Source organism: Pinus tabuliformis, chromosome 2_1 (genome assembly GCF_031772625.1).
Source record: "Pinus tabuliformis cultivar Carrire ecotype Pingquan chromosome 2_1, CPIR1, whole genome shotgun sequence".
Taxonomy (NCBI): Eukaryota; Viridiplantae; Streptophyta; class Pinopsida; order Pinales; family Pinaceae; genus Pinus; species Pinus tabuliformis.
Window position 1 is genome coordinate 153,821,365 of NC_142299.1, and position 16,598 is coordinate 153,837,962.

Sequence of the window (16,598 nt, forward strand, 5' to 3'; positions counted from 1 at the left end):
ATTCTGCTTCGGTTGTGGAATCTGCTGGTACTGATTGTTTGCGTGATCTCCAGGAGACAGCTCCTGATCCAAGACTCATAGCATATCCTGAAGTAGATACCCCAGTTTCTTTGTCTCCATCGAAGTCTGAATCAGAGTATCCAATCAAGTTGAAGTCGTCCACCTGTGTATACTTGATTCCAAGGTCTTGAGTTCCCTTCAAGTACCTTAGAACTCTTTTTGCAGCAGACCAATGTCCCTCACAAGGCTTTTCCATAAACCTGGAGAGGATTCCAACAGCAAATGAAATGTCTGGTCTGGTAGTAGTGAGGTAGATGAGACTTCCTACAAGCTGTCTATACTTTGTTGCATCCTCAAATTCCTTTCCTTCAATAGATGTGAGCTTCAAGTTTTGTTCCATTGGAGTACAAAGGGGATTGCACTCTGTCATGCCAAATCTGTTTAACAAATCTCCAATGTATTTCTTTTGAGAAAGAAATATGGACTTTGGATGTTGGGTTACTTCAATGCCAAGATAGTAATGAACATAGCCCAAATCAGTCATTTCAAAATTTTTTCCTAATTCTTTCTTTATGGATGCAATATAGCTTTCATTGTTCCCTGTCATTAAAAGATCATCTACATGTACCACAAGATATACAACTGTTTTGCCAACTTTCTTGACAAATAAAGTTGCATCATCAAGATCAAAATGATTGAAGTTGAGTTTCAGAAGATGCTCAGTTAGTTTTTCATACCAGGCTTGTGGTGCTTGTTTGAGGCCATACAAGGACTTCACAAGTTTGCATACTTTGTGTTCATGTCCTTTCATAGCAAATCCTTCAGGCTAGGACATAAAAACATTCTCTTTTAGATCTCCATTCAAGAATGCAGTTTTTACATCCATTTGATGGACTTTCCAACCGTTCTGAGCAGCTAGTGCAAAGAGTGTCCGGATGGTGGCCCATTTTGCTGTGGGGGCAAAAGTTTCCTCATAATCGACCCCTTCCTTCTGTGCAAAACCTTTTGCCACAAGCCTAGCTTTGTGCTTGTCAAGTGAGCCATCAGCTTTGTATTTGTTCTTGTAGACCCACTTGCAGCCAATTGGTTTTGTTCCAAATGGAGGATCAACCAGCTTCCAAGTGCCATTCTTTATGAGGGCATCATACTCCTTCTGCATCGCTTCTTTCCATTCATCATGAGAAGCAGTTTCTTTGAAGGAAGTTGGTTCAAAATCTGTAGACAAGTTCAATTCACAATCATAAGTAACATCCATATCAACAGGTGAATTAGAGTTATCTACATCACCTCCATCTTGTCGGTTTGTATTTCTGGTTCCTGTTTTTCCAATTTCATCAGGATGAACACTTTCAAGTGTCTTTGTCAGCCACTTTGGGGGACCTTTCTGAGATGGTCCAGGCTGCTCTGTTGATTGAGTTGGGTCTGAATCAAGATTGAGTCTCCCAATTCTATCAATTACATCACTTAAAGCATCATTCGTTGTTGGAGTGTCATGCAGGGGAGATTGTTCTTCAGAAGAAGATTCCACATGTTGATCTAGTATAGGAATCCCCCCTTCAAGATGTGGAATCTATCCAAGCGATCAAGTTGCCGCTCAACAACACTGTCAGATTTGGATGATTCAAGAAAAATGACATCTCTAGATAAAACAAACTTTTTATTTACTTCATCATAGAGGCGGTATGCTTGAATAGATGTGTTTGAATACCCCAGGAAGATAGCACTTACGACTTCTAGCACCTTTGGTATTGTTTCTATGTACCTCCTTGGTATTAAAGGAACAGGTCCATACCAAAGATCCTGAGAGTCGAAGGAACATGTCACTAGATACCACAATTCATAAGGAGTCTTGTTTCTTATAGCACTAGATGGACATCTATTTTTTATATATGCAGCACATAGAACAGCATTAGCCCAAAACATTGTCTTTACATTTTTGAAGAAAAGCATGGATCGTACCATATTCAAGATTGTTCTATTCATTCTTTCTGCTACACCATTCTGTTGGGGATTATAAGGTACAGTTGTTTGATGTTTAATCCCATGTTGGCGAAGATAGTGTTCAAATTCATTTGATGTATATTCTTTTCCATTATCAGTGCGAATAGACCCAATATGAGATTGTGCATCATTTTCAATCCACTTATGAAAATTCTTGAATGTTTGAAAAGCATCAGATTTGTTCTTCAATAAATAAACCCAACACATTCTGGTGTAATCATCAATAAATGTCATGATATATTTATTTCCATTTGCAGAAGAAACAGGCATTGGACCACATAAATCTGAATGAATGAGTTCAAGCTCCCTATGTGCTCTTGAATGTGAATCATGAAAAGACTGTTTGCTATGCTTTCCTAGAATGCAAGCATCACATTGCTTATGTTTTCTAGGAATTGTAGGCAAACCAGCAACACCATTTTTCTTCAACAAGCAGAGACTATCATAGTTTAAATGTCCAAATCTAGCATGCCATAATAAACTTGACGGAAGTGTACCTTCTTCATGATGAGAAATATATGAGAAATGTTGTGCATGAGCAGAAGTTCCTTGCAGTTTAAGAAGTCTTTCTTCTTCTATACCCCTCATGACAAGTGAGTGGTCAGATGCCTTTCTTACCTCAAGCTTGCCATCAAACATGTGAATGGAGTGACCTTGCTGGCGGATGTGGACCAGGGACAGCAAGTTTCTCTTGAGCTGTGGGAGATATAGAACATGATCTAGAAGAAAGTCTGGAAGACCAGGCAGTTTAAGCCTGATTGTGCCAAGCCCTGATGGCTTGATTTTTGACTGATCTGCAAAGTATACTGCTCCATCAACATTATCAGTGAAATCTTCAAAAAAATCTTTCCTATGAGTCATATGACAGGTTGCTCCTGAATCAAGCAACCAGTCATTTTTCGAAGAAGAAAGTGAAGCATTAAACAAATCTTCATTTACTCCAATGTTACATTGTGCCTCAATATAGTGAGCAGATTCAGGTGCTTTACCTTTGTCTGTGTCATCAGTTTTACCTTTCTGCTGATTTCTTCTCTGCTCAATCTTGTCCCATGGTAGCTTGCATGTAGAAGCATCATGTGATCCATTTCGTTTGCAGCGAATGCAATGCAGATCTGCCTTTTCTGCTTGAGAATGTCTGCCCCCCTGCCTCTGAAGTATCTTCCTCTTCCTCTTCGTCCACCTCTTCCTCTTGTAGAATCTTGAGCAGGATGCTTTTCTTTATGAGCAAGGCAAACAGTCTCTTCAGAAGATTCAGGCACTGTTTTCTTTCCAAAGGCTTTCTCTCTTTCAGCAAATTTTTTCACAAGAGACTTAAAGGTTATGTCTTCAAGATTTCCATTTGCTTGTAAAGACTCAAGATAATTGGAGTAGGTAGGATAGAGTGCTTTGAGAAAGGCAATAAGAGAGATATCCAGCTCAACCTTAGTGGATTTAATATCATGCATTATAGACTTTATTTCAGATGCAAGAGCAAGGGGATCATTATTTTTCAGTTCAAGAGTGAAGAGTTTAATCATGAGCTGAACAACTTCAAGTGCAGAATGTGAATCATAGAGTTCTTTCAGCTTTTGTAAAGCTTCAAAGGCAGTGGAATAGGATGAAATATGACGACTTACTTCTTCATTTACAGATGCTGCGATCAATGCATAGGCTTTGCTATTCTTGTTTTCCCAGATGACAAGTTCTTTATCTGATGTAGGCTGCACAGGGTCTTTGTCTTCTTCTCCGACACACACTCCTTTCCACAGCTCATTGTAGATGAGGGTGTGTTTTACCATCCGAGACCATTCTGAATAGTTCTCCTTGCCAGTGAGAACTATTCCTACCATAGAAATGATTGAATGCATTCTGTAAAAAATATCTCTGCTAAAAAAACTTCTGTTGATAAAAAAACTTCTGCTAAAAAAAATCCTTATGCCACAGCCTTATGCACTTTATTTTCTTCTAACATTTGCATCAGCATTTCTTATATCAGCAATATTACTATGTTTTGAGAGAAAAAAAATTCTCAAGGATCACTTCAATATATATCAATATATCATGTCAAACTGCCGGAATTCGAACACCCAACCTAAAGAAATCCGCAGCCCACTAGCATTTCACAGAACCCAAAAAGGAGCAATGTGGCAAGCTAATGTATAAGAAAGAAGTCGGAGATGCCAAAATTTTCAAGCAAATAGCGGAGGCTCACATTTGAAATCTCAGCCAACATGCTGTTTTATCAAATGACAATAGTGCAGATGTTACCTCAAATGGAAATTGATCTTTGAGATTGCATGCACTCAAAATTACAATCAACCCTGTACTAAGTTTCCTCTAAAGACCAACCGAATGCCAAGCGATCTTCTTTTTTTGTACATAATTTATCCAATTACATATGAAAATGAACACCGTCTATCATTGACCCCTTTTCTCTGTACATAATACATATAGCAGTCAAGCCAAATACAAAGATGAGATGCATCATCCATACATCCGCAGACGGGAATGCATCAGGCAGGCATGGGAATTTCATAGCAAATATAGACAAAGGACTTGGCTATATTTTCAACGTATCAATTGCAAAGATAAAACTGCGGACTGGGGATCAAACGAATACCATCACATAAAACTGCGGACTGGGGATCAAACGAATATACGGTGTGTCGATTACGCCCATTCATAGTTCCTTTGCCAACTCCATACAATGTTTCCGCCACAGATACAGAATAAGGGAGCACCAAAGAAGGAAAACGAGTTCTCTCTGATAGTCTGAGATACTAATTTAATGCAACCAAATTACAAGTTTAGTCAAGGAGATTCTGCTTGTAAATGGAGCCTTTCACATTGATTGGGAGACAAAGTAAGTCGAGAAATCCAGATTAAGTATAGAACAATGACCTTGAAGAATAAGAAAGTTCCCACAAGTTTCTGTGACAAGTCGAGGGAGGCTTTCTTACCAAACGATGATACCAAACAAGTTTCTGCGACAAGTCGGCTTTCCGTGCAGGCTCTTTCCGTCGTTTTTGTGGCGGGGTAGGACGTACCGCCCAAACAAAGTCTCAGCATTCATGCAAAGGAGCACCCGTTAGTATGAACGACCGTCCAGAGTCCACCTTCATTTCCCTGCGGCTATGCAGAAGGAGAACGCTCAGGGAAATCAAAACGGATGCGCAGATAATGTCAGGGCAGAGAATGTCAGGACAGAGAATGTCAGGACAGAGGCACGGATGCGCAGTCTCAGGATAGAGGCAGGAGTTACAGCTATTTTAGGGACTGGGACCTGAGCTCTGATACCATGTCAGGTCAGGGTAACTCCAGAATGAGCGGGAGAGAAAACTGATATTATTATTTATTAGCTAACTCATATTTATATACATAAATACAACGGATCAGTTCATCTTCTTGATGACTGTCCAGTTCACCCATCCGTTTCGGATTAGGTGTCAACATTACCGTTGAAATAAAGTTACTTTTTGAGGAATTCGAATTTCACTTTTAATTAACTCAAAAATGATTATTTTGAGTTAATTGCTGCAAAAAATTGACTTTGACTTAACTACTATTGCCCAAGGGTTCAAGATATCTTGAAATTTTCAATATTCCCTTTAACGCGAACCTCAAAAAATTAGGAACTTTAAAATCAACGAATTTTAAATGTTGGAGAATTTTAATTTTTCTTAGGACTTAAATTACTTAAATTTCCGGCTTTAGCATTTTAATTTATTTTAGCCAGAAATTTTAATTAATTGATTCATGAGGAGATTATTAATTTTTCCAACCCTCTAATATTTAACCATGGTATCTAACTATGAGGGACCATGCAGTAAATTTTTTTTACATGAAATATTACAATTCTAACCCATGAAGGGAGAACACCCGTTTGTTATAGACCCTCAATAATTACCCATTTCTGCGATACAAAATATGATCTAGTAGACTAAGTGACTTGTAATAAAATAATCTAACAAAATAGTTGGAATTATTCCCAAATCACTTTTACAGAGACTTGATAAATAACACTAGGACTCATTTAAAATCCTTACGACAGAATCCACACTAGCTTTGGGGTGAGGCTGGAGGGAAAAATTCTGTCGATCTTCCATGTTTAGAAACACACATGAATCCGTGAGACTAAAAACCTCCTAGGATAGAAATCATCATCATAAAAATAAATTTACCTAGGTTGTTACATACATTTCTCTTACTAGGATCATCTACATAAAATGCAGAATGTGTTTACAAAAATCCAGTTTACATATAGAAGATAATGATGAATCTGTGGATCATCTGAATGCTCGGACATGATAGAAATCCATGCGCGAAAAAATGTACAGCTATGGGGTAGTTGACATGGAGTGGTCAACAAGGTGGAAAAGAACTTCCATTCAAGTGTGTTGGGTCTGAGGAAGGTGCAAGTAGCAGTAAGGGAGACCCAGATCAGCTGAGATAGATTGAAGGATAGATCTAGGACTTGACCAGTTGGATTAAATCTAGGTTCATTGTTGTGTATGCAATTTCCTCAGAGGGCCATTTTCCCATTAAGGGAGGCCAATTTGCTTCTGAAGTTATTTTAAATGAAGAACTGTTGATTGGTCAGAATATTTGTGTGCTAATATGTGATTGAGATTGGTTGTGTTCTTTGCTTTCATTGACTGCTTTTGTTTATGTAAAGATCCTAGTCGTGCTTTTATTCAATAGATCTGAGATAATTCGCTAGGAAATAAGTTAGCCAGGTTACAAGGTTCAGAATTTAACATTTGATTCCATGCTAAGAATTGAGCACAAACAAGACATAGCAAGAAACTAGCGGAAAAGGCTTAAGCCATCTTCAACACATTGTATTGATCTCAAGATATGAATTTATAGTACATCATTTTGACTGTTCTAGATCTAGATCTTGTTGACAACTCATCAATGGATCTGACAATGCATCATCAAAGATATGGTTTACAACTCATGACAATTGTGGTCTTTAGACTTCGTGATTGTTTAGAGACTTAGTCTAACACTTTTAGCAATGTTTATTTTCTTCTTTACACTAGTGAAGATAGAGAGATTATTTTGATTTTTGTGATTTGGATTAATCACCTTCTAATAATATCTTAGATTCATTTTTCCCTCTAACTCTTAATCACCCCACAATTTCTGCTTAAATTTTGATGTAATAATATTTTTAATATTATCCTTATTCTGAACAATGACCTCTTCCTTTATCCACCAATGGTCTAGGTAAGACTGAGTATCCTTATGCCATCGATGCCTATGCAATCTGTACATCCTCAACATATAGATCAGGTCCCATCATCAACATATGACCACAATGCTGAATGACATCACAATTAACTCTATTACTCAGATTCAGTTGACCAATAAAATCTCACTAGGCTCTTGGGGGGTAAACATATAACTTTGCACTAACCACTTTCCTCTAGATATCATGCACCCACTGCTTGAATAGTGCTTAGTGAGACTGTAAGGGTAATGTTGGGGAAGTGTGTGCGTCCATAAAATACCCTTGTATTTACTATTTTTACACTGAATCACCTGTCATCCGGAAATGCCTGTTAAGTGCCCCTAGAACACGCTGAAAAGTCCTCCTACGACACGAGGGGTAACAAAACACAAGTGGCATGCAATTTTTTTTTTAATAATTTAATTTTGTTTGCTCCAAAACTTTTCTAGATGATTTTGTGTAATTTTGTTTGTTTATATTGTTCTTGTTTTCTAGGCTAGCTTTGTTTATATTTCCCATGCCTTCTGAAACAGTTTTATTTTACATTATCTTGGACTATCTATGCAATTTCAGATACTACACAGGTTATCCAAGGATACTGGACCCTCTCGAGTTATTGAATTCCAGTCTAGTTTGTGCAACTTCTTCATGAAGGTTATCCTGTTGTAGTTGCCTTCACATTAAGGTAGATAGCAATGTTCTGTGCATGATGTTGTTATTCAAATCACTTTCTTGTGAATGGATTATTGTTGAGAAAGAAAGCCTTTTATGCTTCTAGATAACATTTTTCTTAGAAGTAATGGTCATGATGCCTTTGTTTGAAACTTACATATTTTGTTGCAAAAATTCATTGCAGATGTCCTTACACACGTCACCTTGATCAAATTCTGGAGTCATCTGCAGCTGAATTCTATCCACACATAAGATTTATGCGTGTATGCAATCATTAAATTGACTTCCATATATAGTTTAGAAACATGGATGCTTATTAATCATTCTACTATTCAATGTATATGTGCTATTCAATGTGAGTTATATTTTTCTAATCTTGTTTATTGTTGATGGATAAGGGTAAATAAATATTTACCATAGTTTTTCCGATATTTTCATATCTTTATTCTCCTTGAGAAATTTTTTTCATTAAGCTCTCTTCAGGTGACCTATGTTAAGCTTCTTCCTTTATAAAGTGATGTAATTATAAAGTGTGCCATTATCAAGTGAAATATGACCCCATCTACTAGCAGAAATTGTCACCTAGGCAAAATGTATCATCAATTCCATCTAACCATGTCTCACCAAGGAATAATAAAATAAAGTGCTTGTATCACATATCGACTGTGCCATTGCATCTTTGAAAACACATCAAAGTATCATTGATCGATCAATGGTGCTCTTGCTAGGCCCTAGGGGCATAAGCAAGCAACTGCGTGCTATCCACATCCCTATGAACATAACACATCTAACCATTGAGGCAGTTAATCAGCATAGAATACCATAAGGGTAATGCCAGTGGAAGTGTGCGTGTCCATAAAATGGCCCTTATATCTGTCAAGTGATCGATCAATGTCATCAGAATGTCTATCTGTGCCACTGGGTGTGTACTCATGCAATATGAGGGGTAACAAGGAGCATACTCTTTGAAGACTGGTCTTGAATGCACAAGATGTTCTTTGTGTAGCGTATATGAGATTGGTATTGAATCCTCGGGAATGTTATGACAGAAATGTGGGATTTGAAAGATCCCTAGCTTTCTGTAAAATTCTGCTTTTATCCTTGCTATTTTTGTAATTTTTATATTCCATGAAACACACTTGATGTTGTAATCTCTGCTGTTGTTGCTAGCTTGTAAAGGTTGCTGTAGAAATTAATATCTAAGATGTTAACTATTCATATCTACCATTTTTACGAGAAGGTGTTGTCATTTGCTTGTGCTAAAACAGGTTGAATGCCCCAAGTATCCAGGCTTTTGTATAGCTCGTCAAAGGAAGGACTATCCATTTATTGAGATATTTCACAGCCCAATGCAGGTATGCTAATTATGATTAATATAGGTTTGCTAGATATTTTGTTTTACCCAATCCTTTGTCCCTATCTTTGAAGGGTTTGTTTTAATTTGCAAGATCTTTAGAGAGAATTGAATATACAAAATTGGGTTTAATTATGTTAATAACCACGTTGTATTAGACTTCCTGTTTTTTTATGCCTTTTGCGAGCCCAGAGATCAAGTGTGGGCAGGTGTTGTGTAGGGAATGGAGGAAACTCCATCACAATCACTGCTACAGAATCATAGAGACAGCAGCCAAGGACAAATCTATAGCTGCACTAATATTTCCATGGAGTGAGACTTTTCATATTGGACTTCCTAGGTCAAGAATTTGCTGTGGAGGGTGGAATTTCTTGAAATTGAAAACCAACAGCTCCATTCAGAAGTAATAGACTTCAAACAGCTGGTTTCTAAATGAAAACACAAGAAAATTGCATTTACAAAAAGCAATTGAGGATTCACATGTGCTCCAAAAAGAAATTCTGAACATTAAAAATTTACAAGAGGAGATGAAATCATAGTAGGCCATTTTTAAACAGGAGGCAAAAATACAGCAAAAGACACTTAAACTCTTGGGTTGAAGTGGTTATGAAAAGGGAGCAACCTCCCCATTTATCATCGCTGAAGGGGTGGTACAAAAAAACTGAACGAGGAATGCTTCTGCCAAGCTCGAGAGTTTCATCCAAGAGTACACTGGCTTCCCTCTCTTGTGGCCCCTTAGGGTCCCATATGACTAGGCACGTCCTTTCTTCACAACACTCTAGATCTGATGGATCTCACCCTTGAGCATGCAATGATGGGCGTTGTTGCTACAAAATCTAGTAGACCTTGAAGAGGGGCACCCTACAAGGCTACAACTAGACCAAGAGAGAACAATGGGGTAGTGGCCCAATGTCGCTATAGCCAAAACCCCCTGCTCTTTATGGATTTTCACTGATGGGAGGAGTCCCAGTGATTGAGAAGGTCACCCACTGGATGTTCTAAAGTTAGGGCACAAGGTGACACAATAAGGCTTTCTACAAGAAAGGCGCGATTTAGGTTCAAGGCTCCAATTGGAGGCAATTTGCTTTCTTGATAGAAGCCTATTTGATGAGGCACTTGACCTAGGGTTTCATTAATGAGTTGAGTTTTGGTGTAACCAAAGGTCAAGGCTAGGAGTAAAGGCTTTAAACAATGTATATTAGCAAGTCCAAGGCTCATGAAACCTTCAAAGAATCCCCTAAGTTGAAGCAAGACTAGACAAGGGGTTCCCCCTTAGTGCAAACAACTAGGTCAAGAAAATTTATGGAGAAGATTGAAGTGGATTCCCACCAAAAGGACAAATTTTGTGGCAAACGCTAATCCCACAAACTCACCTTTCCTAGGGATTCATACCACGCCCTAGTTAGCTCACTTGACCTTGAAGGGGCGAAATTTAGAGAAAGAAAAATTATGGATTAAAAGAGAGTTTGATCACCAACCATTTGGACCGATCCCTTATTCCTTGGGAGTATGGAGTCCATGATGTCTTAGATTTGCCAAATGGTCACTAAGGAGGCCGAAATTTTGATGCTCTAGCAACAACAATTCAAGCAATTATCTATGCAATGGAAAATTGTAATTTTCATGGGAGAGTTAATGAATGTTGAAAATAGTAGCGAGAAAGGCCCTTCTTTGACTTGTGCCTAAGTCAAAGAGACCAATTCCTATAAGTTAGGAGCTAATTCATATAAGTTAGGAGCTAATTCCTATAAGTTAGGAGCTAATTCCTAAAAATTAGGATGAGTTCCTAAAATTTATGGCGAATTCCTAAAAGTTAGGACATGTGCATGAAGTAGTTTGACTAGTGCAGATGTGGAAGGCTTAGTTATTGTCTTCTAGTGCGAGTTAATTTGAGAAAGGACGAGCTAAGAGAGCCTTAACTTCTAAATTAAGGGAGGACGAGTTACAACTTACAACAACTTGATAGCCTTTATTAACTCTTCAACCAATAATTTGATTTCCTAAAATAAAGACTTGCCAAATTTAGCCTATTTGAAAAGCTTATAAGGACCAAGGCACAAAATTATTCATTGTCTTGTGAGCACAAGCTGGTGAGACAAGGTGATAGAGAGCACATATTTGTGTTTGTGTGTGTGAGCTTGTGAGAGGATCAACGTACCAAGAGAGGCTTGTGTGCAAAAAGTTATACGAGAATTTCCTTGGGATTTGCGCAAGGAAATGGGGAAATAGGTTTCAGAGTCTTGCAGGTGTTTCAACTTAGTACAAGCATAGAACACCAGATTGGTTTCTATTGAAACAAGATTGTTTTTTGTAAGAGATATATTGCTCATTCTTCTATCAATAAAATTTTCAATCAAGCGGAGGGTTTTCCTAGTTGGGTTCCCTAGAAAATTTGTGTTTTTTATATTGTGTGATTGTGTTATTTCTGTTCCTATTCCATTGCAAGATTAGTAGGGAAATTCTGTGTCTTTATGAAAATAAATTAGATTTTAGATTGTTCATATAAGCAGTTGCAGAATTTCATGGAATTTCTACATGGTATTAGAGCGCCGATCATAATAAGGACCAACACATCACAAGTGCAACACCTCCCAGGAGAAGTGTTGAATTTGTAACTATGGTCGGTCTTCATAATGTACTTTTGGTCACTTGATGTCATTACATTTATCATTTTAAAGCATATTTATAAATGGTTGAGTCAAAAGAAAATCTATTTTGAGTCAAAGTCCCATTGCGACTTTTAAAAGATGTAAATTTGAATTTTTGAAATGAAATTTTTTGGCTCCAAAAGTGACAAGTCATCTTCCCTCCAAGGCAAGTCGGCTCTGGCCAAGAGACACGTCCATTCACCCTAGACAAACTACTATATAAAGTCAACTCGAGCTCCTCATTTGGGAAATCCACATTCCTCTCTCAAGACAATTTCTGGGCAAGTGAGCGAAGGACAAGAAGGATAAAGAAGGATGAAGAAGGTCATATTTTTTCTCTCCTATCTCTCTCTAGCAACTCACACATGTGAAGGAATCTCTCCCTTTGTGATTCATAGTTTCGGGGGCAATTGTTGTAGGGGGCCAAAATTTACTAGGGGAACTACATTAGGGCCGAAATAATGGAAGTGCAGGATCAAGAGCAAAGTGCAAGATCAGTTTGGGTAACTTGACTTGGAGGAGAAGATAGGTTTTGACCATGGGTCTAGGTGTGTCTCTCATTGAACAAGAAGAATCTCTATTGAAAAGGTTGTTGGGATTTTCCCTGTAGTGGGTTTTCCCAGGGTAAATCTTGTCTCTCTTTTGTGCATTGTGATCTCTACTGTTCTACTGTTCTTTATTGTTGAATTTCTGAAGTATAATTGCTAAATGATATATTGTAACAAGTTAAAAGAAGATCTACATCAAAAGTAATTATCAAAATTTTAGAAATATTGTGCTAACCTTAATTGCACTAAAAAATCAACATGGTATTAGAGCTTTGGTGACAAAAGGAAGGTACATTGAGATCACTTTTGTAGAAACCCTAGAGAGAGCATTTTATTAAAGTCCTTGTACATTGGCATCTATGGCTTCCTCCATGAAATCCGAAAACAAGCTAGAGGGAGCATCAAACTTCAGAGCTTGGAAAGTCAGAATAGATCTTATTCTTGCCAAAAACAAAGTGTTGGATATTGTGACAGGAAAGACTACTGAATCGACTGATGCAGCTGGAAAAGAGAAGTTTAAGGAGGATGACATTACTGCCATGAGTCTAATAGTAGACTCCATTAGAGATCATCTCATTCCCTACATTGCAAAGCATGATACCTCCAAGAAGATGTATGATGCCCTAATAAATATCTACACTATCAAGAATGTTGGTTAGTCCATGAGTTTAACGAATGAGCTCTGAAATACAAAGATGATTGATGATGACACTGTGGCTAAAGCAAGGTTGATGACTAGAGATCGTCAAGATGAAGAAGTTCAAGCCCTTGCAACTCGCTTCAAGAACAAGGGAAAGAAGAAGTTTGGACCTCAACATAAGAAGTTAGGAAAGGGATCTTCTTCCTCTAAGAAGAAGAAAGACTTATCAAAGATACAATGCTATGGTTGTCAAGAATATGGACATTTCAAGAGAGATTTTCCTAATATGGCTAACAAGAAAAGAAAAGGGAAACAACATGCTTCCGCAGTAGAAGTTGAAGAAGAAAAGCCGAAGAAGTCCAAAGGTGAAAAATATTTCTTCTACTATTTTGCTTTGATAGGTTCCTTTGCAGATGATGATGACATGTGGTTGGTAGATAGTGGAGCATCAAGACACATGACCGGAGAGCATGGGAATCTTTCAAGCATGACAGAGAAGAAGTTATCTCAAAGGGTTGAATTGGGAGACAATAACAACTATGCAGTCAAAGGAGTTGGAAAGGCATCCATAGAGCTGGAATCTGGTAGCAATGTTCATCTCAGCAATGTCCTTTATGTACCAGGTTTGAAAAAGAATCTTGTCTCTGTTTCTTGTTTAGAAGATAAAGGAGATAGGGTTGCTTTTGTGGATGGCAAAGTACTTGTGTGGTCAAAGGGCTCTAGTATAGATGATGCTAGGGTTATTGGGATTCATGATGGAAGACTGTATAGACTTGTGAGTCAACCAAATCAAGCATTAGTACATGACGAAATAGATCCAAGTGAGTTATGGCACCAAAGGTATGGACATCTTCATTTCAGAGCATTGCTTGAATTAAGTGAAATAGTGTTAGGGGTTCCTGAACTATAGATAAAGAATGATGGTGTATGCAAAGGCTGTGCTCTTGGGAATGTTAAACAGACATGGACAGCACAAGAATGTGAAAGATAAATCAGTGAGTGTAATTTTTATTAACAAAAGATGTACATTTATAGTACAATAGGTGACTCTTGGGATTCAGATCCCAAGGTCTCTTGGACTGCTTTGTCCATTCAACTTCCACGCTAACCCTTTAGGATTAGGTGTCCAACATTCCCCCCCTTAATCCGAAGGGTTATGTATGAGTCCAAGAAGAGAGCTGTAATACAAAATGTGCAAAAAATGCATGGCAGCACTAGGCTGAATGTGCTCTATGAAATGTTGGTAAAAAGAAGGGCGGTGGTTTAAGGATGACCACCAACACTGGAACGCTTACTGCAGTTCCCGGAACTCTTCCAAAACTGGCAAGAAACTAAAGTTTTCTGCTAGAGGAAGTGATCCTATTGTTTTAAAGAGGGAAACCTTCAACCATAAAAGGGAGGTCTCACCCCGCATAAAAGGTAAAACTTCAACCTGAAAAGGGAAGTCTCAACCTGTGATGGTTTAAGGATAACCAACAACTCTGGAATGCTTAATGCAATTCCTGGAACTCTTCCAAAACTGGCAAGAAGCTGGAGTCTTCTGCTAGAGGAAGTGTTCTCAATCTGTGTTCACGGGCATCTTTGTCTCTGGCTGCAACTCTGAAACTGGTGTGGCAGGTTGTGGCTCAGGCTCGCTTGATGTGGCTTTGAAGCTTGTAGATGACCATCATTTCCCCCCCTGTCAGGTACAAGGTGAGAAGATGGAGAACTCAACTGCAAGACTGTTCAATACTCTAGAACAAGTTCTAACATGCGTTTGGAATATCTTCTTGGCTTTTGATGCCCATTGCCAAGAAGCGATCCATCCAAGATGAATCTTTGTTCTTGCAGGACGTTTGTTTCTGAAGCATCTGTTTGAAGAATGGCTGGTTTTATGACAGTGCTCACATGGATGAAGATCAAAACAGTGATCTTTCAGATGGCCAACTCGATCACAGTGTTGGCATTTCACGATCTGTTGTTTTTGTTGTTGTTGTTGCTGTGGAAGAGGAGCAGAATCTGGAACAGCTGAAGCTGATCTGTCATGAGGAGCAGGTGAACTGTCATAAATAAATCCAGCACTTTGAAACTGAATGGGCTTTGAGTAGTCTGGAATATGAAAGGACAAGTCCTTGTCATATCCAAGACCAGTTCTGTGCTTGTTGTGGACAAGCTGGTCCCAAGGTCTGATGATGGGCTTGGGAAGTGCAGACTGAACCTGTGCATCTGCATGTAACTTTGCTGCTTTATCTGAATGAACTGTAACATTACTGACTTGCTGTTTATGGGAGTCTCCTTCATTGTTCTGAACAGAAACAGGTTCAGAATGATGACTCCACTGGTGTAATTCTTCCTGCTGTAGCTTTGTTTCAAGCTGCAAAAACTCAATATTCTCATGTGCAGTTTGCAAAGAGGTTTGGATGTCAAAGAGAGTTTCTTTGTTAACTTTGACCATCTCATCAACAGTGGAATGAATTAGGATATTCAATAACTTTAATGCATCTTCAAGTCTGGCCATTTTTCTTCAATGCCACTTAAAAAACACAACTGAGGCAACAGCAACAGAAAAATAATATTGTACTCTTACTACAAGATATTGTAAGGGCTTATCAAGTGGCAAAAATGTCGCGAAAATGGTTGATGGAGCAGACCTCAATAAGCTGGATGTTACCAAGTTAAAATACAATAAACATTTCTCGTCAAGCTACAATAAACATTGGTACAATTGGGCACATGGTAAATCAACAGTCCACAGTTCGTTTCAAGAATGAACTGGAGCATAACATCACCAATGCAAAAAAAATATAAATGTGAAGATGAGCGCTGTCCTTAACTTCAAACTTCAGAGCATCTAGCTGCTATGGAAATCATGCAAAATCTCTACAAGAAACTGCTCCAAAATCTCTACAAGAAACTGCAAAAAAAATGACTTCAAAAAATGTCTTCAAAAATGACTCAAATTCACTTCACAATGCTGATCACTTCTCCACGAATCACTTCACTCAAAAGTTGTTTCAAATTGTTCCATGGACAACACCAAATCTGCTTCGAGGTGGCTTCAATACTGCTCTTAAAATCTGCTTCTTGTTAATCTAAGAGGAAACCTCCAGATAATTGTACACTGCCCATGATGAGTACGTCATCTACAAAGAAACCATGCATATTTTGATGTTGTTACCCATCTTAGCCTAGAATTGGTCTCGTTCCACCTGAGGCCTTATTTCGGCAGTTTTCCTAGCGTTTTCTGTTGCTATTTTGTTATTAAATTGGTCGAGGAATTTGAAATTGCGATTCCATCCGCTAATGTTTGCAATCTCCACAACTGATCACTGCACTTCGGTGTTAGCTTATTTTGAAATAACCCAGATGCCCGACATTGGAATTCGAATATACCTGCTAGCGATGAAAATTGCAATCGTGTTTGGAATTTGTTTCACATCACTACTCTGCTCTTGTACAACACATTCTGCGTTGCCCTCGAACCTTCATTTATTTTGTCATGTCAATCGAACTTTTATTCAGTCTAGTGATTCATTTTTTC

At 38.2% G+C, this 16,598-nt stretch overlaps 1 pseudogene across 1 annotated transcript in view; it reads left to right on the forward strand.

The window, feature by feature from the left end:
- Positions 1-16,598, forward strand: part of LOC149199200 (uncharacterized) — a 124,623-nt pseudogene that overhangs the window by 86,940 nt on the left and 21,085 nt on the right. The window contains exons 3-5 of the transcript XR_016253756.1: positions 7,790-7,901; positions 8,073-8,151; positions 9,157-9,243. The product of XR_016253756.1 is annotated as an uncharacterized LOC149199200 (transcript). The remainder of the gene's footprint in view (positions 1-7,789; positions 7,902-8,072; positions 8,152-9,156; positions 9,244-16,598) is intronic.